General features: G+C 39.3%; 1 protein-coding gene across 5 annotated transcripts in view; it reads right to left on the reverse strand.

Annotated features, from left to right (window-relative positions):
• ptpn4a (protein tyrosine phosphatase non-receptor type 4a) overlaps positions 1 to 24,440 on the reverse strand; it is a 276,928-nt gene that overhangs the window by 191,207 nt on the left and 61,281 nt on the right. The window contains exon 1 of one of the 5 annotated variants that reach the window (XM_048598846.1): positions 18,975 to 18,996. The exons of the other annotated variants lie outside the window; for them this stretch is intronic. The gene's annotated coding sequence lies outside the window, so the exon portion shown is untranslated. Of the gene's footprint in view, positions 1 to 18,974; positions 18,997 to 24,440 lie in introns of those variants that run through there. 5 annotated transcript variants of the gene reach the window in all.

Below are 24,440 nucleotides of genomic sequence, written 5' to 3' on the forward strand. Positions count from 1 at the left end.
GAGTTTAAAAACCAGGCGGGAAAACACAACAGCGCTTCATCGGAGGCTGCACTGATGATGTTACCCAGCAGGGTAATGAAACGTCTGCTGAACAACAACAACACACCAGCTCGGCGAGCCAACCAACCACAACATCCATAACCCAAGCTACAAATCTACTCCAACAGGTAGTAATTTTAGAATACAGCTTTTATCTGTGTCCTTTTATCAACAGAAATTTATACTTAGATTCCACTGAGTACATAAAAACCTGTGGCATTAAGCCTGATATATCCTGACCTAAGTTAGGTTATCTCAGTCAGAATCAGATGAAAAAGTGAAAAAGGCTGTTCAGCAAGGAATAAAATAAAAGCTAAGTTCTACGGATACTGACGACCAAAGAAAGTTAACAGAAGTGCCAGCATCTGTAGAGAGATGAACAAAGTTAATATTTTAAGTCTAATATGTTTATTCTTCAGAACTACTCAATTAGCAAGGAACCTGCCAAAGGAAAACATTTTATGGAAAATTTCACCTCAAATATTTTATATGCTATTTCCAGATTACATCAGTATATATAAAACAGGTTAATCAGCTGAGATTGGAACATAAAACATTCCCAGTTTCAAAATGAAGAAAATAAGTGGAAGAAATCCTTGTAACAACAAATGGTAATTTCAAATGTACTAAATCCATCAGATTGCATAATTAAATCCAAGTAATCAAACAAATTTTACACATCAGGAAACATTCATCAACAAATAATGAAAGAGGGAATAATATAGTTAGAAATAAAAGCAGATACATGGAAAATGAATAGCATGCAAATTGTAACATGCCTTGTAGAAATTATTCCACAATAATACAAAGAATATTAAAGATGTCAGAAATATATGGATTTCTGAACTAATCAGCAACATTATGTACCATATCCCATTTAGGCTCGTAGAAGTTTACTCTCAAGCAATATTTACTGCAGTGAATACATGATTTGAAATCAAACTTCCAACTGTGAGAACACAAAAAAGCCCCACAGTTCTAGCCTTGGGTTTCCTATTGCCCTGGTTCTGTACCGCATAAACTTTACCTTCCTAATGTCACAGGAAGGAGAACACTGTGGCTTCCACTGAAATCTGATGTAGGTAGTCAAGTAATATTAGTTTTGAGGGTCGGCCAGAAGGATAAAATCTGCAGAGTATTGCAATTCTATACATTCCTATGTTCGTCTTATGATATCCTAAGTTGAACCTTTATTTAAACCTTATTACACGGGGAGTGATAAACTAGAATGACCAGAAGCATAAATAAATTGGATTTTAATATAACCATTCTAAAAAAAGTCAATTTCCAGGGGAAACAATAATTCGTCCTCCAAAGAGGGATAGAACTGGATGCAACATGATTAACATTTAACCCAAATGCAGTTAGAATTCTTCCACAAGTTAATGAATAACTGAATTCAGTACAAACAGATCTGGAATTACTGATGGATTGAAAAATACACTCCATTCAAATAAAATATTGCCAAACACTGAGCACACTCTATTGTCTCAAACTAATAAAAATGGTGCCAAATACTCAAACTTATTGCTACCTACTTTATTGAGTTCCTAACATTTCTCAAACTGAATCAAAAACAGATGCTACATTGCACATTTGTTGCCTGCCTAGGGACATCTTTAGTAAGAAAGGGTAGAGCAATCTATTATGACACATGTCGAATTACTATTTCTTTTATTCTTTCTTGGAAGTGGGCACTGCTGTAATTTGTTGCCCATCCTTAGCTGACCTTAAATTATAATGGTTTGCCAGACTACAGCGTAGTTAAGAGTCAACAACATTGCTCTGGGTCTGGAGTCACTTGTAGGGCAGATACAGTGAACAGCAAATTTTCTTCCCAAAAGGACATTAGTGAACTAGACGGGTTTTTATAGCAATCAAAACTGACACTGGATTTATATTCCAGACTTAACTTAAACTTCACCACGATGGGATTTGAACTGGTGTCCTGTGAACACAGGTCAAAGCCATACAGCACGGAAACACACCCTTTGGTCCAACAAGTCCACGCTGGCCACGTTCCCAAATTAAACTAGTCACACCTGACTGCACTTGGCCCATCTCTCTCCAAATCTTCCCTTGTCATGAAATGTAACCAAATGTCTTTTAAACATTGTAACTGTACCTGCATGCACCACCTTCCCTGGCAGTTCATTCCGCACACGAACCACTCTTGTCCCTCATGTCCGTTTTAAAACTTTTCTCCTCTCACCTTAAAGATATGCCCTTAGTTTTGAATTCACCCCACCCTCAGAAAATGTCCATTGTCATTCACCGTATCTATGCCCCTCATGATTTTATAAACGTCAATAAGGTCACCACTCGACTGCTTATGCTGAAAGAAGTCCCAGCCTTTTCAGTCTATTTTTATATCTCAAGCCCTCCATTCCCAGCAACATCCTGGTAAATCTTTTCTGAACTCTCTCCAGTTTAAAAATATCCTTCCTATAACAGGGAAACCAGAACCGCATTCAGTACTCCAGAAGAGACCTCACCAACATTCTGTACAACCTCAATGCACTGAAGACTCAGTCCAAATAGACTATCATGAAAGTGAAGCAGGTTTTGTGGTGGCAATGCAAACAAACAAATAAGAAATATACCAGGAACTGCTGTGTGAAGCCAGTAAATTACAGTACTAGAAATGAAGGTGGCCAACCAGCCAACCCATCATGTTCACATGACTTTTGCCAGAGCAGCACAGCCAGCGCTAGTCATCTGCCTTTCTCTGTAGGCATGCAGTTTTCTTTTAAATTGTGAAATTTTAAATTGATCTAACAGGTTTTTAAAGTGTAATGAAAAATTGCACGAACACTACTGTGCCCAACATTCAACACCCCAAGCAACAAAAGCCAACTAAAGGATCTGGAAACAAATCGTGACCACAGAATTGACCTCCTGAGGTTCCAAACTTGAAAGCAGCCAGTAACATTCTGGCTATTCCAGAGGCATGGATCCAGAGGTCTACTTGCAGTGTGACCAGCAGCAGATTGAAACCAAAAATTACAAATTTACAAGTAATGACGAGTAATGAACCTTGACCATCTAAAAAGGAACCAAAAATGTGCATACATATTGAATGAGAAAATTAATTTCCACTCTAACAAAAAAGTGCATTTGCCCCATTTGCCAAAGTATATCGATAAGTTAAAAAGAGGAATGTGGAACATCATGCAATGATCCAGAGTAAATTCAAGGATAGTTTTCCTTGAACAGCGTTCTTCGAACAAAGAAAGTTGATAAACAGAAGACTGTTTTGAAAGCTCAACAATCAGGTTTTTCCAAACCAGCAGCAAAAGGTAAGGCCAAAACATCATTGTGGTTTCTGTCAAAAACTCAAAAAAATTCACAGATCATGAAGTAATTGAAGCAGCAATGACTGCAATTGCTGATTCTTTACTGAAAGATTTGAAGTAGTAATAATGGAAACCCAAAACATGTCAACTGGCTCTTCCACAGTAGAAAGTAAGTGGAATCTTGGTCCAAAGATGTCTTTCAACTACGAGAGTAGGACCTAAAGGACTATGAATGCCTCTCACTGCAATTTGATAAAACCATCAACGTGTCTGACATAGCTCAGCTGATTGCTTTTATGTCAATGGTTTTTAAAGGAGTTGAGGGGAAGGGTCATTTGACCTGAAATATTAACTGATTTCTCTCCACAGATGCTGCCAGATCTGCTGAGTTTTTCCAGCAATTTCTACTTTTGTTTCTGATTTACAGCATCTGCAGTTCTTTTGGTTTTTACACTTTGGAGTATGGTTCAGTTCAGGGTAGCCTATCTGGGTCCACTTTTGCTTGTCATTTACATAACCAATTTGGATAAGAATAAAGGCGGCATGCTTAGTAAGTTTATGGATGGCAAAATTGGTGGTACAGTGGACAGTGAAGGTGGTTATATAAGATTATGAAGAGATCTTGATCAAGTGGGTCAATGGGCTGAGGAGTGACAGATGGAGTTCAATTTGATAAATGAGAAGTGCTGCTTTTGATAAAACAGATAAGGCAGGACTTGTACAATTAACGGTAGGGCCCTGGATAGTGTTGAAGAACAAGAGATCTATGGGTTCAGGTACATAATTCTTTGAAATTTGCATCACAGGTAGACAGGGCGGTTAAGAAGATATTTAGCATACTTGCATTTATTACTCAGGCCTTTTGAGTATAGCATTTGGGACATCATATTGAGGTTGTACAGAATGTTGGTGAGGCCCCATATGTGCAGTCCTGGTCACTGTGCGAAGGGTTTGTTTCCATACTGCAAGACTATGACTCTAAAGAAAAGGACATACTAGCCCTGGAAGGGGTGGCATGCAGTTTGACCACAAGGTCGCTGGAATTTAAAAGGTTAAATCAGAGCAGGTTGCTCTGATTAGTCTTTTATCAGCTTTGGCACAGACAATTCAGGATGACCGATTCTAGAAAAACTGGACTTAGGAGTCATACAGCATGGAATCAGACCCGTCGGCCTCACCAGTCCATGCCGACCATATTCCCAAACTAAACTAGTCCCACTTGCCTATGTTTGGCCCATATCCCTCCAAATCTTTCCTGTACTTATCCAAATATCTTTTAATTGTTGTAATTACACCTGCACCCACCACTTCCTCTGGCAGCTCATTCCACGTATAAACTACTGTGTAAAAAGTTTGGCTTTCATGTCCTTTTTAAAACTTTCACCTTAAAAATATGTCCCCTAGTTTGGAGTTCCCCCACCTTAGGGATAAGACCCTTGCTATTCACCTTATCATGATTCTATGGACCTGTAAGGTCACCTTTCAACCTCTTAAACTCCAGTGAAATAAAGTCCCAGCCTACTTTTATAACTTAAACCTTCCATTCCCAGCAACATTCTGGGAAACCTTTTCTGAACTCTCTCCAGTATAACAATAACCTTCCTATAGCAGGGTGACCAGAACTGGACACAGTACTTCAGAAGAGGCCTCACCAACATTCTGTACAACCTCAACATGACATCTGAACTTCTATTCAAAAAGGTCTGAGCAATGAATGCAAGCATGCGAAATGTCTTCTCAACCACCCTGTCTACCTGTGATGCAAATTTCAAAGAATCACTGTACCTGAACCCCTAGGTCTCTCGTACTTAAACACTGCTCAGGGCCCTACCATTAACTGTACAAGTCCTGTCCTTGTTTGAATTACCAAAAAGCAGCACCTCGTATTTGGTTACAGCATCATCTGCCAATCCTCAGCCCATTGACTCAAGGCTTCTTTGCAATCTTGGATAACCTTCTTCACTGTCCACTAAACCACCGATTTTGGTGGCATCTGCAAGCTTACCAACCATACCTCCTTTATTCTTATCCAAATCATTTATGTAAATTAGAAACAAACGTAGACCCAGTACCGACCCCTGTGAAACACCCACCATAGGTCACAGGCCTCCAGATCAAGAAACAACTCAACCACCACCCTGTCTCCTACCGTCAAGCTAATTTTGCATCCAATTGGCAAGTTCTCCCTGAATCCCATTTGATCTAACTCTGCTAATTAGTCTACCGTGCTTAAACTTTGTTTATCCTACATCATGGGGTCATGCATTTGCAGTTTAAAAAAATCAGGATAAAGTAGATCACCAAGCACGGAAATATTTATTTGACATATCAGACCATTTGATTTTCTGCATTTGAAATAAAGGTGACAACTATCCTCTGGTATCAAGAAATGACCATGTTATGCTTTACATTTCTTTAAGTTTTCTCTTCCTCAACCTCCCCACGCAGGAGCACAGTCAGTGGAGGTGACAGCTGTAACAAAACCAAACTTGATTATCCTTCAATCCCTTCCCTGCCAACAAAACTGTATCTAGATGTTGCAGTTAAAAGTAAGTCAAGACCAGTTAGAGATTAAATGACACAAGGTCAACAGAAATATCCAGTCAACAATCCAAACAGGAATTGGTAACTTTAAAATAGTATCCCAACTATACGTGTTTACCAAATGCCTTTAGCTTCTAGACAAAGTTGATTTGAATAACTTGCAAATATGTCTCCATAACATGCTGCATGACTCAAGTTAAATTCACTATTTTGACAAGTTCCAAGCGGTGAAAAAAAACTGACCAAAAGATAATTTGCACTACATAACCCTCTAATTGTTGAGCATACAAAACAAAAGCCAGACGCTTCTAGTTTTGCAACACAGTCACAGAATAATAGACACCAAATCTCTTTGCCTGAAAAGGTAAATGTATTGTCTCTTTGAACTTTATTTTACATTGCTTTAGGCAACCACAAGATCTTAAGTATACAAAGATCTCTTCAGTCCATTTGGCACCAATTTTACCAAACGTCAGGATTGATCACTTGTACAGAAGACAAAAAATTCATGCCGGAGGCCACATTTCTTGAAGGTGAATTAGCATGGTGCAACATGCCTACTTTACAGTTGTTGCTATGTACCCACAGTTCTGCTATTATCTTGAATATAAATTCCTCAGCTGGATTGCTGTGGGAAAACTTACAGTATTATGGAACAATGGAATTGCTGGCTTCCTCAAAATAAAACTATGCGGAAAAATGGAAATACTACCAAAGACACGAAATGCCTCAAAACAAAAGCACTCAGACCTCAAACTAAAATGGCTTTCGAAGTTTCAGCCCTGACTTCTGACATACTGCTGAACTGAGTCCATTGTATAGTTTCCATGTCCAAAGTACAATGTCCTGTTTTGTGTCTCAAAAGAAGTGTGTTTCAATGAACTATTTAATTAGTATCCTGCAGAAGCTCCAATTTTACAAAGCCTCACGCTTGAAGTTATATATTAAAAAAAAATCAATTGGCAGGAGTTCCCAGTCACACTCAGTAACTGTACGTTAGCTTCCTACAGGATGGGTCAATGTGCTGAAACAAACCAGCAGCCAGATGCCTGCTCATCGGTGTGTGAAAAGGAAATCTAGCAGTCAAGTGCACCATTACCCTAAACCACCTCCTGCTTTTGGCTGTGACCACAGATTTGGAAGAGTAGTCATCGATGAAAAGTCTAAAGAAAATCATTTCTTAAAAAATATAAATCAATTGCAATATGAACAAATAGGTTGGTAGATGTTCTTTTTCAAGTTGTAATGATATTATCATTGCTTCACATCCTGCAAACTGATTTTAAAACAGAGCTGCATTAATATTTGTGGCAATTTCAATATATTAGTCATACTGGTAGAACAAATCCATCCCCAAATTGTAACAAAAGGTCAAGCATGCTTGAACGAACAGCTTTAATTATCAACCTCTGAATAGTTATAAGCCATATTTCTTGTACAAAATTTTGCACAATTACTTAAAAATTGTATTTTCATCCATGTACAAAAACAATGGTGCATCTCATGTCCACTTCTAATTTCCTCTCCCTATGTCACTCATCACTGTAAAGACATCCTGTCACGGGTCTTTGATATATCCCAAGAACACTGGATTGAATTGTGTTGACTTTGTTGCCAAACAAAATTCAACAAAAGCTAATGTCAAATTCTTGTTGCAGAGATTCAGTAATAAAAACTAATTGCAGTCATCAACAAATTAATGTAAATGAGATCATGAGATCTTTGAAGATTTAATCTAGAATTTACTTTTAATGTATTTTGTTATTGTAAACATATGGACTATTACAGAAAATGGTATGCCTCTTATTTCATCCAAATAAGCAAATCATAGTCAGTTTTTACAGCACAAAAAGAGGCCCTTCTGTCCATCATGTCTGTACCAGTCAACGAACATTGATCCATTCTGAGATAACAAGGTGTAGAGCTGGATGAACACAGCAGGCCAAGCAGCATCAGAGGAGCAGGAAAGCTGACGTTTTGGGCCTAGACCCTTCTTCAGAAATGCCATTGTTACCTCAGACTTTTCAGCATCTGCAGTTCCTACCATCTCTGAATCAATCCATTCTGATCCCATTTTCCAGCATTTGAAGCCTTCAACAAAATAGTTCTTAAATAGCTTGAGGACTCCCAAATCTGCTACTCTTTAAGGCAGTGAGTTCCAGATACCCACAACCCTCTGGATAAAATAAGACTTTCCTCAGATTTGTTCTAAACCTCACCTCCTGTTCCTTGCCTTAAAACTAAACCCCTTGATTACTGACCCTCTACAAGGGGAAATGCTTTAAGCTATCTATCCTGTCTATATCCTGCAGAACCTCAGATTCCCCCCTCAGCCTTCTCTGCCCCAAGGAAAACAACTCCAGCCACCTACTCTCCGTTCAGAGCTGAATCACCCCAGCCTAGGTAACATTCTGGTGAATCTCTTCTGTATCCTTTTTAGTGCCATCACATCTTTCCTTTAGTGTGGCAACCAGGACTGCCCACAACTCCAGCTGTGGCCCATTATATACAGCTCCTTCAGAACTTCCTTGCCCCTGTTTATCAAGGCACTGAATACAACAGTAAACGTTCCATATGCCTTCTTAACAACCTTATCCAACTGTCCTGCTGCTGTTAAGGATTTATGGACATGCACAATAAGGTCCTACTGTTCAATGTGTATTTCCCTTGCCTTTCTAGAACTCCTAAAAAGCATTACCTCATACCTTTTAGGATTAAATTCCATTTGCCACCATTCAGCCCATCCATATCATTCAGTAGTCTAAAGCTTTCCTCCTCGCCATTCACCACACCAACCATTTTTATGTTATCTAAACTTATTGATCATGCCTACTATATTGATGTCCAAAAAGTGACTGCCAAACAAAACTCCCATTTTGTTAAATAATTTAAGATTAAAACATTTGCACAGTAGAAATTAAGTGGATTCATAACGGATTTCTGAAGTATTTTCCAATGCTATGTTTAAGTCACAGTGGCCTCTGGCTGGTCTCTATTAAATTTGATTTATTCAGCAACACTTATGTCATCTATTTTCACAGATGGCCATAACAAAAGGTGAAGCTTGGACTGATTGACCATCATGTCTGCCAAAAGATCAACAATATAAAAACAGAATTGCATGAGGAAACAGAATTACAATTTATACAGTTAAAATATTTATTTTTCAACCAAATCTCCCAGAATGTGGTTCATAGTACTACAAATTTATTCCAAACATCTTTACTTACAACTGCATTTTACATTATCTTCATTTTTTTTTATACCAACTTCTCCCCAGAAGTGACCACCTAGATCCCACATTGATGCTCAACGGGTTGGGTCATAAGTCACACCTTACCAATGACACTAAATACTGTAGAATGCAGTTTGTTTTGCTTGTCTCACTCAAATATTTAATACATGTCGAATACACAAAGAGTAGAATACAAAAGATCTTTGCAAATATATTCATTTTGAAGAAATAGTTTAAAGCAGCTTTGGCGTCTTACCATAGGAGCTTCATTCTAGATCTTACAAATGAAACAAATATTGTTTTACCGTAAGCCTTTTCTGCTTGCAAGATTATAACAGCAAGTATCATTGTAATAAGATGACAACAACAGATTCAAATAGAAGACAATTTCTGGGTATTGCCATGAATAATAGTAAACTAAAATGAAGATCCACAATTAAAAAGAATACATCACACAAATAAGAATAGAGGTTTGTCTTTAACATAGCTAAAATATATTGATTACTAATCAGCAATTCTGTTGCAACACAAAGTGAAGGCGAACTGTTCCCACAGAACCTTTAAAAAGATGCAATACATGCAACGGAAATTAGTTATTAACTGAACTCATTTATTGTGCAGCATAATTTCAAACCATCAATACCAAATGCACAAAAGGTACCGTAACAGCAAATGGCAGCTGCAAAGTACAATTTTAACTGAAGACTTCACAACATAATATGAATTCATAGAAATGACATAATTGATAGTTTTAGCAAACAGCATTTTATACTTATTATAATTGTGAATTATTTGCAAATAACTTCACTTACCATTTCCAAACCAAGAGGCAGGAACTGGCATACTGTATCTAAAATGTTCTAACCACTAAAAGGCATGAGCAGATGATATTTAATTTCACTAGAAAAGGGGTGGGAGAAAAAGGCTACCAGATAGTGGCCTGCAAATAGATGTAAATGAATCGTGTGAATAAAGGGCAAAAGCATGCCTTCTATCAACCCACAAGGAGGGCACTACTTCCACAAATGCATTTCTTTGCATCAAATATTCAATTTCACACTTACTGTGACAATAAGGAATTTTATGTTGCCTGAAATTGAATTAGCATTTAACATTATATGGTCTAATTAATATCAGAAATAAACTTTATTCATAAAATGGGTCAAGTTTCTCTTCACTGTCTGTTTAAATGCAAGAGATAATGGCTGCTACAAAATGATGCACAATCCAATCGTGTGTTAAAGTTGTTTGTGCTGTTGTCCATTACATATTCTTTTCAAATTAGTCAATCAATTTTTAAACAGGAATTATGTATAGATTAGAAATCAAGTACAAGTACCCACCAGTATTTAACTAAAAGAAACTTCATTGTCTGGTACACCTTCAAATACAAAGAACAGATAACAGCAAGCTTTAAATGTAAACTCCCAAGTCCTGAATGAAAATCCTAAATAGATGAACGTAGACAAAGACAAACTGCAACCACTGAAAAAGTGAATCCCCATCACACTCAGCTTAAAAAAAAAAATTCCCTCATTTGATTCAAGGAAGCAGATGCATGTTTCCAAAGCTTTTCTCAGAAGAGTTTAATCTTGTGCTTCACGGTCACTTCCTTTATTGCTTTTATAAACAGCTTCTGCTTAAAGCAGAAATGGCATCAACCAAGCATCTATTATTATTATTAAAGCTACAGATCCACACTTGGCTTTTAAATTTCAAATATTCAACTGATCAGTGCTTATGCAGAAGATAAGCTTGTTTTTAGAAAGAGAACATGTGCACTTAGAGGCTAAATTTTTGTCATTTCAGATGTTACATGACAATGACATGACAATGACTTCACTCATTGTACAGTCTTTGTTCAACAAAAACACATACAATTCAGCCTTTCAAATGACAAATGAAGCTGAAGCCCAATCATTCTGCTTGGGTTAATGCAAAAAATTCAATGGCACTATTTCAAAAGAAGAGTAGGACAACTATCTTGTGTCCTGGCCAATACTTATTACTCAATCAATATTTTTTTCCAAAAATTACTGTGTCATTATCGCATTACTGTTCACAGAAGTTGGTGAAGACAAATTAGCTGCATGAATTCCTACAACAGTGACTACATTTCAAGAAGCACTTCATGGGTTCGAGAGTGCTTTGAGTCTCTAGTGGTCATGAAAAGAGCTATATAAATGTAATAATTTAAAGGGTATTGTAGAGCAGACAGCAACATAGTAGACAGTACAGGTTGTGGCACACAGAAGAGATTTTCTCCACAAATGTTTGCAAGTCCAAGCAACTTAAAATTTCTGAATGAACACGATGACAGCTAATATTACCATACTAGAATTCTTTTCTTAAAGTGTACTAAATTTCTCCACCCCAAATTATTGAAGGCCTCTGTTAAAGGTAAAAGGAATAGTATACTGCACTTTTACTGTAGAAATAAGACACCATATGTAACATAACTACATGAGGCAGCTATAGGTTTCCAGTACTGTCTCTTTTGCACATATCCCAACCATTCAACCGATTAGTAATAATTTCATCTTCAGATGCACGTATCTAGCTGTCTCTTTTTCAACCCTGAGAACAATTTACTTTCTTTCCCCCCACCTCTAAATTTATTATGCCATTTCCCCCACAAATTTTGCTTTGCAAAAGCATGTCAGTGAACTAATGCCACCAGTAATGCTCAGTTCCTAACAGGTAACACTATCAATTGGCCAATCAGTATAGTTTTTGGAGAATTTAAGGTATGAGTAATTAAAACCAGAGTTATGAATGAATAACAGGTGACTGTTTATATCCTATAATCAATGAACTTAGTATTTTCAAATCAATTTCTTGACATATCATAAAATGTGAAATTTTCATATTGAAAGTACTCTCCATTACTGCAACTAAACAAATAAGTGAGGTAAAGTCAAGCAACTGAAAAAAATTGCAAGATATCCACCATGAAAAAGAACTTCAAAAGGAGTCTGTGAAATGTTACTGTGATTTGCTATGTATCCAAGAAAGGGTGTTGTAATAACATCATTAAGCTGGTAATCCGGGAGGTCCACACGAATGCTCTAGGAAACACATTCAAATCTTACCATGGCAGCTGGTATATTTAAATTCAATTAAGAAACATACAATTTAAAGCTAGTCTCAGTAAGGATGACTGTGAAACTACCAAATTAACAAACTTAAAATTAAAAGTGTGCCGATTGCTGTAATGTTTCACAAACATACTTTAGGAAAGGAAATTTGCCTTCTTTACCTGGTCAGGCCTACATGACTCCAGACACCAAAAAAAATGTGGTTGACTCTGAACTTCCCTTCAAACTAGCATAACAAACCAATCAGCTTCATCAAACTGTCACTACGTCTAATCAAGGTAATGAAACCAGACAGACCACCTGGCATTGACCCCAGGAGGTAAACAGTAACAGTAAACCCAATGCGGTCTACCCTGCAGTCTTCTTTGTGAACATCTGGGAGCTTGTGCTAAAATTGTACCACAGACTTGTCAAACAACAGCCTAACAATCACTCTCATGGACTTAACCTACAGACAATAATCCAAACATCATCATCTTTATGCCTGGACATATGTCGTATCCCAGGACAGCAGAAACACAGTGGTTTGCCATTGCTCTTGTAACATCAGGCCACATGGGCAAGGAAACTTCCTGATTACAATGCCCTCCATTCAATTGTTGAAGCAGTATTCCATGCTGAACATCACCTGGATGTAGCACAGAGGGTGGCAAGAGCACAAAATACTCTGGGCAGGGGATATCAAATGCCCATCCAAGAGTAGCTCAGTAGAACCACCACCACTGACTGAACTGGCACAGTCCTCAAGGTCACAATGTTAGACTGGGTCTACTCAAAAGGAGTCTGTGAAATGTTACTGTGATTTGCTATGTATCCAAGAAAGGGTGTTGTAATAACATCATTAAGCTGGTGGTGAGGGCATCAAAAAGAAAGAAAAATGTGTCATAGATCTAACAGTTCATGTTAGCACCAGTTGGAGTGACCATTTATGAAGACCAAATCCTGTTTTCACACTGACGATACTTTCCAGCGTGGCACAATTAGGGCTAAATGGGATGGATTTCAAACAGATCTAGCAAGTCAAAACTGGCATCCATGAGGTACAATAGGCTATCAGTACCAGGACTGTATTCATTCAACTAATGTCATGGGTCTGCATACTCCTACACTACAATTATCAGTAAGCCAGGGGATCAAATCTCAGTTCAAGAGTGAGGAGGGCATGGCAGGAGTAGCATATTATTACCATTATTAATAGTACTATTATTAGTAGATGACATTATTAACTTGGATTCATTCGGGGATCCACACAATCTTTGAAGCAATGGACACTCTAAACCTTTGAAGCACCATCTATCTTAAGGAACTACAATGCTTGACAAATCAGCGAAGGAAACAAGGTCAAAGCTGGTAAGTAGTCTTAAAGGAAATTCGAAATGTGTGGGAGGAGAAGTTAAGATTGAGAAGCATTAACAGTCTTTTACAGACTCAACTTGAAAGCAGCATTTGTATAATCTGTACTCATATTCCCAAGATTTTACCAAGGATATAATGAGACACTGCACCATCTCTACAGTCACAAAAAGCTTTGGCAACAAAGTTTGAGAGTAGTGAACCCTTCCCCCTCACCACAACCAACCAAGTGCCTTGTAATCTTTATGTACAGCTGCACAACTTCCCCTCATTTCCATTACAAATTAGCAGCTGTCTCTAAGGCAAACTATAGTCAAGGATCACACATTATGCACTTATCCTAAGTGAATAAAAGATATTTTGCAAACCATGCAGCAACTTCAAAAAAGTGAACAGGTTATGTCAGCATACCTCTTTTTTTGTTGGCTAAACAACTACTTTGTAAGCCGGACATCATGAAGCAGCTGAAAAAGGACATAATGGAACAAAGAAGATTTCTAACCACAAATGCATAATCTTAATGTTATCGATTAGTCTAGGAAAGTTAGCTTAAAATCAGCTCTCCTTCAAAGAGCAGTATGACATTTTTAAAAAACATTTACATATGCAGTTGGTTCAAGATTTAAAAGTGAGAATAAGAGGGCTGGAAATAATTTCCAGCCAGTGGTATCCATAAGTCACACAATGGATCAATGACAGTATTTGAGTAGTTAGTTCACAAGCACCTGATTATACTCATTTATCCTACCAACCAGCAATGCACTGTGCACAAACTCCCTCCTCCCCACCTCCAACATTCCAAGTCTTTTCTAAGCTGTAAAGAAATATAGCATTGAGACCACTTTACAGACAAGAAGGTAAATTGTCCTCAAGCTGCCTTTGTACTCAAAGGCTACAAGGGTGTCTGGGGAAAATGTTAATCTGTAGCACAGAGAAAAAATAGCAAATGAACTACTTATATAGTAACTGCCAAAGAGTACACAATTAGTTGTTGATTTATTGTGACATCTCTATGACATGGCACTATGTTTTGTCAATGCTATGACTTAACAAGGTGTATTCTATCCTAGTGTTTTTTGAAGAGGTTTTAAGACCAAAGTGCCGAGCTATCTATTTGAATCCAATAAAGTAAACTGCTTGTGAGGCCTTAGGGTTCTTTATAAAAAAAGGAAGTTGGAACAACAGAAGCAGCCTGAATGGGTAGGGCCAAGCTCCCACAGAGCCAGGATTTTAAGTTTTAGTTTTTCAGTAGCAGTTGCTGGGGTCTTGAAGCTGGGTTTGGAAGCCGTAGTACATCTCTCCCTGCAACTCTGTCTTCTCTTGAGGTGTTTCCTCCTGGATTGGAGAATTACATGTGAGACAATCTATTTTATTGAATTCGCCTTTGCCAAGAGTGTGTTTATGGGATGTTACTTTTCTAGAACAGTTACTTTTAAGAAGTTAAATAATCTATTATTTACGTTATTTCAATTTTTTTGTTGTATTTTAACTACAGCATATGCATAAATTGTGTTTTGCTTCACTACTGGTAGTTTGACCAATCAAATTGCATCTGAAACACAACACCTGGCACTTGCATCTAAAATAAGAAAAAAATCAGGCTCTTTAATATGTTTTGAGGGAGTTTGTTCTGGTCAATAACATTGGAAATCAATTAAAAACTTCAGTTCCAGATTCTGATGATTTATAGAGAATAAAACATACTGGATTTCCACAGAAGAGTTTGGGCATGCACGCCAATCACAATCAAGGTCCTAGAGGAGGACTTTGATAGAAGGCTACCATAATCCTGCTTTCAGCTAGCAACACCAAGGAGCCTTTTCATTAGACTGGCCTTGGGTCAATTTTGCTATCAAGTTTAAATGTCTCATCAGCTATGTCTTCTTTAACTTAATAGAACATTTGTGACACTCGGTCACTGGACAGATCAGCAATCCCAGTCCAACTTACGACCGAATTGGGAGCATACAGTCGAGATAGAACACAACGGAGGGAATCAGGGAGGAAACACAATTTTCACGAAGATTTAAACATCTAGTGCATCTAATTAAATACAATTTAGTTTATAATATTGCTAGTATGAACCAGTTTAGTTTTAAAATATTAGTTTAAGGCTTAGAACAATCCTTATTGCCCCATAAAATAAACGGGAAATAGTTGGGGCTGTCAAGCCATCCAATAATAAGTAGTTACTCTGCCATGTTAAGGACTGAAAGGTGATAGGCAAATTGCACTGCCCCATCCTTGGAACATAGGAACAGGAGTAGGCCAATCAGTCCCTCAAATCTGTTCCACCATTCTTGCGAAGATTTGTAGCTCAGGTTGTGAATGTGGTTGCTGGCTTTCTCGCCAAGCTAGCTGGTTATCATACAGACATTTCATCACCATGTTAGGTGACATCATCAGTGCGGTCTCCAACGAAGTGATTTTGTTCTATACCGCTTGGTATTTTATGAACCAGTCTGTTAAGTTGGGTTCTGTCACATTTCCAATTCTGTTTTGAATGGGTTTGTACATGGAATCTAATTCCATATGTTTGTTGATTGCATTATGGGTTGAAAACCAGGCATCTAGGAATTCCTGTGCATGTCTGTGGTTGGCTTGAGCTAGGATGGTCATGTTATCCCACTTAAATTGATGGCCTTCATTGTTTGAGTGCACTGAGATGAGGGAAAGTCGAGGGGGTTTGTTCTGGTCAATAACATTGGCAATCAATTAAAAACTTCAGTTCCAGATTCTGATGGTTTATAGAGATACATGTATGCTATCTGGTGTTCATGTATCCTGATGACTAGTTTCCTTCCGGTCTGGCCGATGTAATATTTGTTGCAGTCATTGCAAGGTATTTTGTAAACTACGTTGGTCTTGCAGATCATGGGTATGGGGTCTTTGGTCCTTTTGAGTGTTTGTCATAGTGTGGCCGTAGTTTTCTATACTACCGTGATTCCTAGTGAAAAGGTCAGTATATCCTTCCGAAGGTGTGGTGCCCAAATTTGCTCTCAGCACCCCAAGTCGGGTCTAACCTGGGTTTTGTACAACTGCAGCATAACTTCTGCAACCTTGTACTCCATTCCTCTACATAAAAAGGCCATCATTCCAATAGCCTCTTGATTATTTTTGGCATCCTGCATTAAAGCAATTTTTTTTTCCTCAAATAGTTACACACATTGAAAGCCAGGTTAATTATACAATTTGAAGTGGATACAAGCTGGGAGGAGATTCTCACTGGATAATTTTATGCACATAGAGTATTATTGGTTTTATAGCACAGTGGCAATATTCCTACCTCTGGGCCAAAAGATCTGGGTTCAAGTCCCAGCTGCTTCAAAAAAAAAAAAAGCCTGTCTTAACATGGGCAGCACAGTGGCTCAGTGGTTAGCACTGCTGCCTCACAGCGTCAGGGACCCAGGTTCAATTCCACCCTTGAGCGACTGCCTGTGTGGAGTTTGAACAGTCTGTGTGGGTTTCCTCCAGGTACTCACACAGCCCAAAGATGTGCAGGTTAGGTGGATTGGCCATGCTAAATTGCCCCTAGCGTTCAGGGATGTGTAGCTTAGGTGGGCTGTAAGGGGATGGGTGCGGGTGGGATGTTCCAAGGGTCGGTGTGGACGTGTTGGGCTGAAGGGCCTGTTTCCACACTGTAGGGATTCTAATTCTATATGCCCAAGGATAATTAAAAAGGTGGTTTTTGTGGCCCAGTGGTAGTGTTGCTGCCAACAGGCCAGAATACCCAGGTTCAAGACCCACCTGGCAGGGAGATGCCAGATCAAGGTTAGATGGCCAGAGGGATGTCATAACATGTGCAAACAGGTTGCTAAGAAAATATTTATCGTTATTACTTGAGACCTGCAATCACAGGGACTGGAGTGCATCATCACATTTTAATTTAAACTTTAATTGAAAGTTTTGTTGTTACGGACGCCCTTAAGTTACTTTCAATTCGTTAACTAGATTTTCTTCATTATGTTACAAAAGGTTATAAAGAGACATTGCTGGCTCATTGGTCTAGAGGTATGATTCTTGCTGTTGGAGCTTTTGTGGCACAGTGGTAGTATCACTACTTCTAAGCCAAAAGGCCCAGATTCAAGTCCCATCTGCTCTGGAGGCGTCATAACATATCTAAACAGATTGATTAAAATATCTACCATTTTTGCCTTGTAAGGGTAGTATTCTTACATCTGAGCCAGAAGGCCCGAGTTCAAGTTCCACTCACTCCAAGGTACACTGTAACATGGTCATGTGGGAGGTCTTAAAACCTATAAAAGGTAGGTAAATCCCCAGGACCTGATTAGGTGTTTCCCAGAACTTTGTGGGAAGCTAGGGAAAAGATTGCTTGGCCCCTGCTGAGATATTTGTATCACTCACAGCCACAGGTGAAGTGCCGGGAGACTGGAGGGTGGCGAATGTGGTGCCATTAATTAACAAAGGCTGTAAGGAAAAACCAGAAAACTAAAATTCAGTGAGCCTTACGCGAGTGGTGGATAAGTTGTTGGAGGCAATTCTGAGGGACAGTGTTTATATGCATTTGGAAAGCAAGGACTGATTGCAGATAGTCAACATGGCTTTGTATGGGAAAAATCATGCCTCACTAACACGATTGAGTTTTTGAAGAGGTGACAAAGAAGACTGTTGAAGGCAGAGCGACAGACATAGTCTACATGGACTTCAGCAAAGCATTCGACAGGGTTCTGCAATGGTAAACAAATTAGTAAGGTTAGATCACATGAGATCAGGGGAGCTAGCAAAGTGGATACAAAACTAACTTGTATGTTGGAGGCAGTGCTAGATCTAATCTTGGGGCATGAAGCCGGTCAAGTGGTTTAAGTTTCAGTGGGCCAGCATTTTGGGAATAGTGTAATTTACAGAGTTACGGTCAAAGTCATTCTAGAAAGGGATAAGGATAGTATAGAAGCTAAATGTCTAAATTGGGGGTGGGTGGATTTCCAGATCATCAGACAGGATCTGGCATACATAGATTGACTACAGCTACTGCAGGTAAGTCTACATATGGAAAGTGGGAGTCTTTTAAAAACAATATAGTGAGAATTCAGGGCCGGCAGGTTCTAAGAGGTTTGGGCAAATGCAGCAAGTCCAGGAAACCATGGATGTCAAGGGTTTGATAAAGGCAAAAAAAAGAGGAAGCGCACATCAGGTACAGCACATTAAAAAAAGGAGAGGCCCTTCAAAACTATAAATAGTGGGGGGAAGTTGCTTAGAAAAGAAATTATGAAGGCAAAGACATATCATGAAATATCTCTGGCAGATAGCATTAAGGAAAACCTGAAGGCATTTTCTAAAAGAAAGTAAGAAGATCAGAAGGGAAGAAGTGGGGTCTATTACAGATTAAAGAAAACAGCTTGGGCATGGAGCCAGGGGACATAGGTGAGATCTTAAATGAATATTTCTCACCTGTATTCACAGAGGAGAAAGGCACTGTTGCCAGGGATTTCAGGTGGTATGGTGAAGTTCTAGAACATAAGATAAACAAGGAGACATTAGATTTTTTAGTGGGCATAAGGATGCATAAATCCCCAAGGTCTGACAAGATATATCCCAGTTGCTAAGGGAGATGAGAGGAGATTGCTGTGGCCCTGTCAGAGAATTTAATACTTTGTTAGCCACTGGCATGACAGATGACTTGAGAAGAGCTAATGTGGTTCTTCTGTTCAAGAAGGGCAGTAGGGACTGGCCAGGGAATAACATACCAATTAGTTTGACGTCAGTGGCAGGGAAATTATTGAAAAAATTCTGAGGAACAGGATTAGTCAACACTTGGATAGGCAGGGATTGATCAGGAATAGTCAGCAAAGATTTGTTAGAGGGAAATCCTGAGAGACTAATCCGATGGAGTTTTTTTTTTAAAAAAGATCACCTATCCTATTGATGAGGATAGTGCAGTTGATGTGGCTTACATGAAATTCATTAAGGCCTTTGACATGGAAAACTAGTCCAAAAGTTAAAAGCTCATGGGAGCCAAGGGAAATTAGTAAACTGGATCCAAAACTGGCTTGCAATGAAGATAAGCATGATGGTCAAGGGATATTTTGTGATTGGAAGCCTGTGACCAATTGTGTACGACAAGAATTGATGCTCGTCCCCTTGCTTCTTGTCATGTACATTACCGAGAGCGATGCGAATGTGGAAGGTATAATTAGTAAGCTTAGAGATGACACAGAAATTGGTGGTGGCCATGAGGAGGATGGTTTCAGGCTACAGTAAGATATTAATTAGCTTGTAAATTGGGCAGAGCAATGGCAGATGGAATTGAATATTAATAAGTCAAGGTGATGCATTTTGGGAAGTCTAGTAAGGGAGGGATATACACAACGAATGGCAGATCCCTAGGGAGTAACTGAGGAATAAAAACACCTTGGTGTACTAGTTCATGGATCTCTGAAGGTGGCAGTACATGTTGATAGGGTGGTGACAGTGGCATTTGGAATGTTTGCCTTCATTAACGTCATTAGGGTGTAGAATATAGGAGGAAAGAAGTCTTGTTACAACTTAATACAACATTAGTTTGGCCACAGATGGAATACTAAGTGCAGTTCTGTTCACCACACTATTGGAAGGACGTTATTGCACTAGACAGGATGTAGAGGAAATTCACCAGGATGTTCCCTGGAATGAAAAATCTCAGTTATGAGGACAAACTGGATAGGCTGTGTTTGTTTGCCCTGGAACAGAGAAGGGATCTGGTTGAGGTACACAAAATTATGAGAAGCATAGACAGAGTAAATCATGAGAATCCTTTCCCTTGGCCTACGCGCTTATGACCAGAGGGCACAAGTTAAAGGTGAGGAGTAAGTGTTTAGAGGAGATCTAAGAAAGAAACCTTTCACCAGAGGCTGGTAGAAATATGGAATGCTGCCTTAGGTAGAGATAGGTACTCTTACAACATTTAAGGAGCGTCTAGATGAGCGCTTAAAATGCCAAGGCAGAGCAGACTCTGAACCAAGTGCAGGTAAATGGGATTAGCATAGTTTGGTGTCTGTTGGTCAGCATACTCATGGAGGCTGAAGTACCTATTTCTATGGTGTATAATTCTACAACCGAACAGGTTGACATAAAATATCTATGGTTCTCGGTTTGAGTCAACAGAGAGAACAATGACCCGGGGCCAGCATCTTAAAGCACAAAAATGCACAAGCAAACACGAGACAATAGCACAAGTAGAAGATAAAAAAAGACCAAGAATGAAATCACAGGAAAGTTGAGAGTTAAGTGGTTGTTGACTTACTGCTGTTTGGCAACATATTTCAACTACAGTGATTTTGTACAAGATTAAGAAATTTATCAGAAGGACGAAAGAACAAATTTAATGGCAAAGGAGAGCGAGCTGATTGTGAATAAGGTCAGAGAATATCTACTTTCTATTAATCTCTAGTTTTTAAGTTCATAATGGAGGAACAAGGTAATCAAAATAATTAAAGCTACTTTAAGTAACTTAAAAGTATAGGGTATGGCCAGGCAGCTCAGCCAAGAGTCATTGGCCTAGAAGAGCCAAAGTGCAGGAAGTGTCACTGATGCACAAGCCTCAGCTCCAGAGCTTGAGCAGCGGTTAGAGTCACTGACATGCATATGTATGCAGAGGACTGTGTACACAGCACATTCAGAAATGTGATCACACCTGAAGTTTGAGGCAAGGAAGCAAATAAGGAATGGGAGACTGCCAAGCAGTCCAAGAGAAACAACCCCCAGAGGTTCCGCTCACTAACTTGATTTCTGCTCTAGAATCAAAGAAGATGATGGATCCTCAAAGGAGTGCAGCAAAATTTAGTCCATGTAGCACAGATGGCCCAGACGTACAGGAGGGGAGGGAAAAAAACTGGAGGGGCAATACTAATGGGGGATTCTTTAGAGTAATAGGTATGTGGCTGTAAAAATGACCTCAGGATGGTTTGTTGTCTCTTTGATACCACTGTCAGGGATGTCACTGAATGGCTGAATATTCTCCTGGAGAGGTTGAACAGCCAGAGGTAAGAAAGGAGATTTGTTTCAGCGACTGGAATTTAGGGAGCTTGGCTACTTTGCTACTTTTGAAATAGGTAGAAATCTTCAAATTACTCCTCGGGACACATACTAGCGAGTACAGAAATATGAAGGCTGGATAGGTGAATGCCTGGCTGGACAGAAGGTGCAAGAGGGACTGACTGTTTTAGATTTCTCGGACACCAGAACTAGGTCTGGGGAAATGGCATTTGTACAAGCTGGAGAGTTGCATCTGAAAATACTTGGGAGTGAGTTCCTTCTAGGGTATGTTGTGAGGACTGTTGGGAGGGTTTAAACTAACTCTGCGAGGGTGGGAACCAATACAGAATATTATGAAGTAATACCAGGGTGCACAAAATGCTGTGAGAGGCAGACAGCAGTAAAAGGGAGAATATTAAGTTAATAGGTGGAATAAGGCAAAAAGTAATCAAGTCTAAGTTAGGTTACAATACAAGAATGTTAATGCATGGAGTACAGCAAATACGTCTCGGGAGTTACAGGCACAGATTCCCCTGTGGCATAATGGAAACCTGACTTGAGGTCGGGCAGATCTAGGTGTTAAAATATTCCTAGTCACAAGGTGTTTTTGATTAAGGAAAGCATTTCAGTACTGAAAAACATGATATTTCAGATGACTCAGGGATAGAATCAATTTGGTTAGAGGTAAGGAACAAGACTGGAATTACATTGCTCAGTGTAATATACAGGCCACTAGCTAGCGGGAAGGATACAGATGAACAAATCTGCAAGGAAATTTCAGAGAGGTGTAAACATCAGAGTTGCTATAATGGGGTACTGTATTTCCTCAGACTATCAGCATTCCAACTGATTATGTAAGGTGCAATGTCCCACTCCACATACACACACTCACTCAATTCAACATGATCATGATTGATCAAGCATTTGAATGCCATGTACCCATTCTTTTACCCTGTATGCCACTGGTATATCTTTATTTTAAATATTTTCAAAAAGAGAGTTTCCACAGCTTCTGCTGCAGAAGAAGGTTCGCCTCTCTGAATTAAAACAAATCTCGTCAGCTCAGATCCAAGTGCATCCTGCCTTATTTTTAAATTGTGCCCTCCGGTTCTAGAGTTCCCAACCAGGGGGAACATCATACTAGCATCTACCTTGTCTATCAGTAAGTATTTTGAAAGTTTCAATGAGGTGACTTCTTATGCTGTGAAACTCTGAAAATACAGTTTGCCAATTTCTTCATATGACGGTCCCACCACCTTTGGAACAAGTCTGGAGTGTCTTTGTTGCCACTCCCTTTATGACAATAATCTCTGTCCTGAGAGGAGATCAAAACTGCACATAATACTCCAACAGTGGTCTAACGAGGCTGCTAAACAACTGAAGCAAGACTACATTACTTACATTTCTGACGAAGGGTCCCGACCCGTAAAGTCAACTTTCCTGCTCCTCTGACGCTGCCTGGCCTGCTGTGTTCCTCCAGTTCCACTCTGTGTTATCTCTACCTTACTTCTGTAGTCTTGTGATAAAGGCTAAAATTCCATTAGCCCTCCTAACAGCTTGTTGCACCTGCACATTAGCCTTCAGTGACAAGGTATTGACAAGGTACCTAGGTCTCTTTCTACATCTATAGTTTCCAACCCTTACCATTTAAGAAAGGTGTGCATAAAAGATGAAAAAAGAGAGGGTGGCGTTTTTGATTTAGGAAAGCATTGCAGTACTGAAAAACATGATATTTCAGATGACTCAGGGATAGAATCAATTTGGTTAGAGGTAAGGAACATGAGTGGAATTACATTGCTCAGTGTAATATACAGTCCATTAGCTAGCGGGAAGGATATGGAGGAACAAATCTGCAAGGAAATTTCAGAGAGGTATAAACATCAGAGTTGCTACAATGGGGGACTTTATTTACTCAGACTATCAGCATCCCAATCGATGATGTAAGGGGCAATGAGAGAAAGGCACTCCCAGATGGTGTTCAGGAGAATTGCCTACAGTAAAATGTGACCAGTCCAACAAAAGGGGAGGTACTGTTATACTTGGTTCTTAGGAATGAGGTGGGACAAGTAGATCAAATGACAGTAGAAGAGTATTTAGGAGACTGTCATAAGGTTTAGGATGAGGGTTGAAAGTGACATTGGTTAATCCAGAGTAAGAATAACAACAGGCAGACAAACTTATATGGGGGTAAGAACAAAGCTGGGCTGGATAGACCAGTTTGGAGGGAGCTGCAGCACTGCCGGCAACTGAGGACCCAGAATGGGTCTTTGGCAGTCAGCCACAAGGCGAGTTCTGTCTTTGGGCAGAACTCTGGCAGTCAGCAGCGTCATGAAAGTGCCTGGGGGGCCCAGAGACACCACAGCAGGGGTCTGATGGCCTGTGGCAAGGCTGGTGAGCCCAGATGGCAGCTGGCGGCGAGACAGCAGCGCAGAGGCGTGGGAATCAAGAGATCGAGCCCAGCGTGAGGGAGTGATCAAGCCCTCTTGGGAAAGCCCAGCGTGGAGCGGGTGCAGGCCCATGCCTGAAGGAGGACTGTAATTTGGAAATTAACTATTTCTTACAGACTACTTTATACTGACATGTTGAACTTTTAACTTATTTGTTTATTTTTCTACATTTTACCCAAGCTTTTGTACATAGGTACCTTTTATCTAAGATGACCCCTTTATCCCTGCACTTCACTACACGCGACAATAAAACCTAATTCTAATACTAATATGAAAGTTTGATGAAAAAACAATAGCAAAAAATAATGGGTGGCCTTCAAACAGCAGACAGTTCAGGCAGTCAAGGTCTACTCCCTTAAAGGTGAAACATAGAACTCAAACAACTCCAGAGCTTCCTTATTGACAAAGGAGACAAATTAAGTTAAAGAAGAAAATGTGTGCTTGTAACAGTGATTAG

Source organism: Rhincodon typus, chromosome 7 (genome assembly GCF_021869965.1).
Source record: "Rhincodon typus isolate 14 chromosome 7, sRhiTyp1.1, whole genome shotgun sequence".
NCBI lineage: Eukaryota > Metazoa > Chordata > Chondrichthyes > Orectolobiformes > Rhincodontidae > Rhincodon > Rhincodon typus.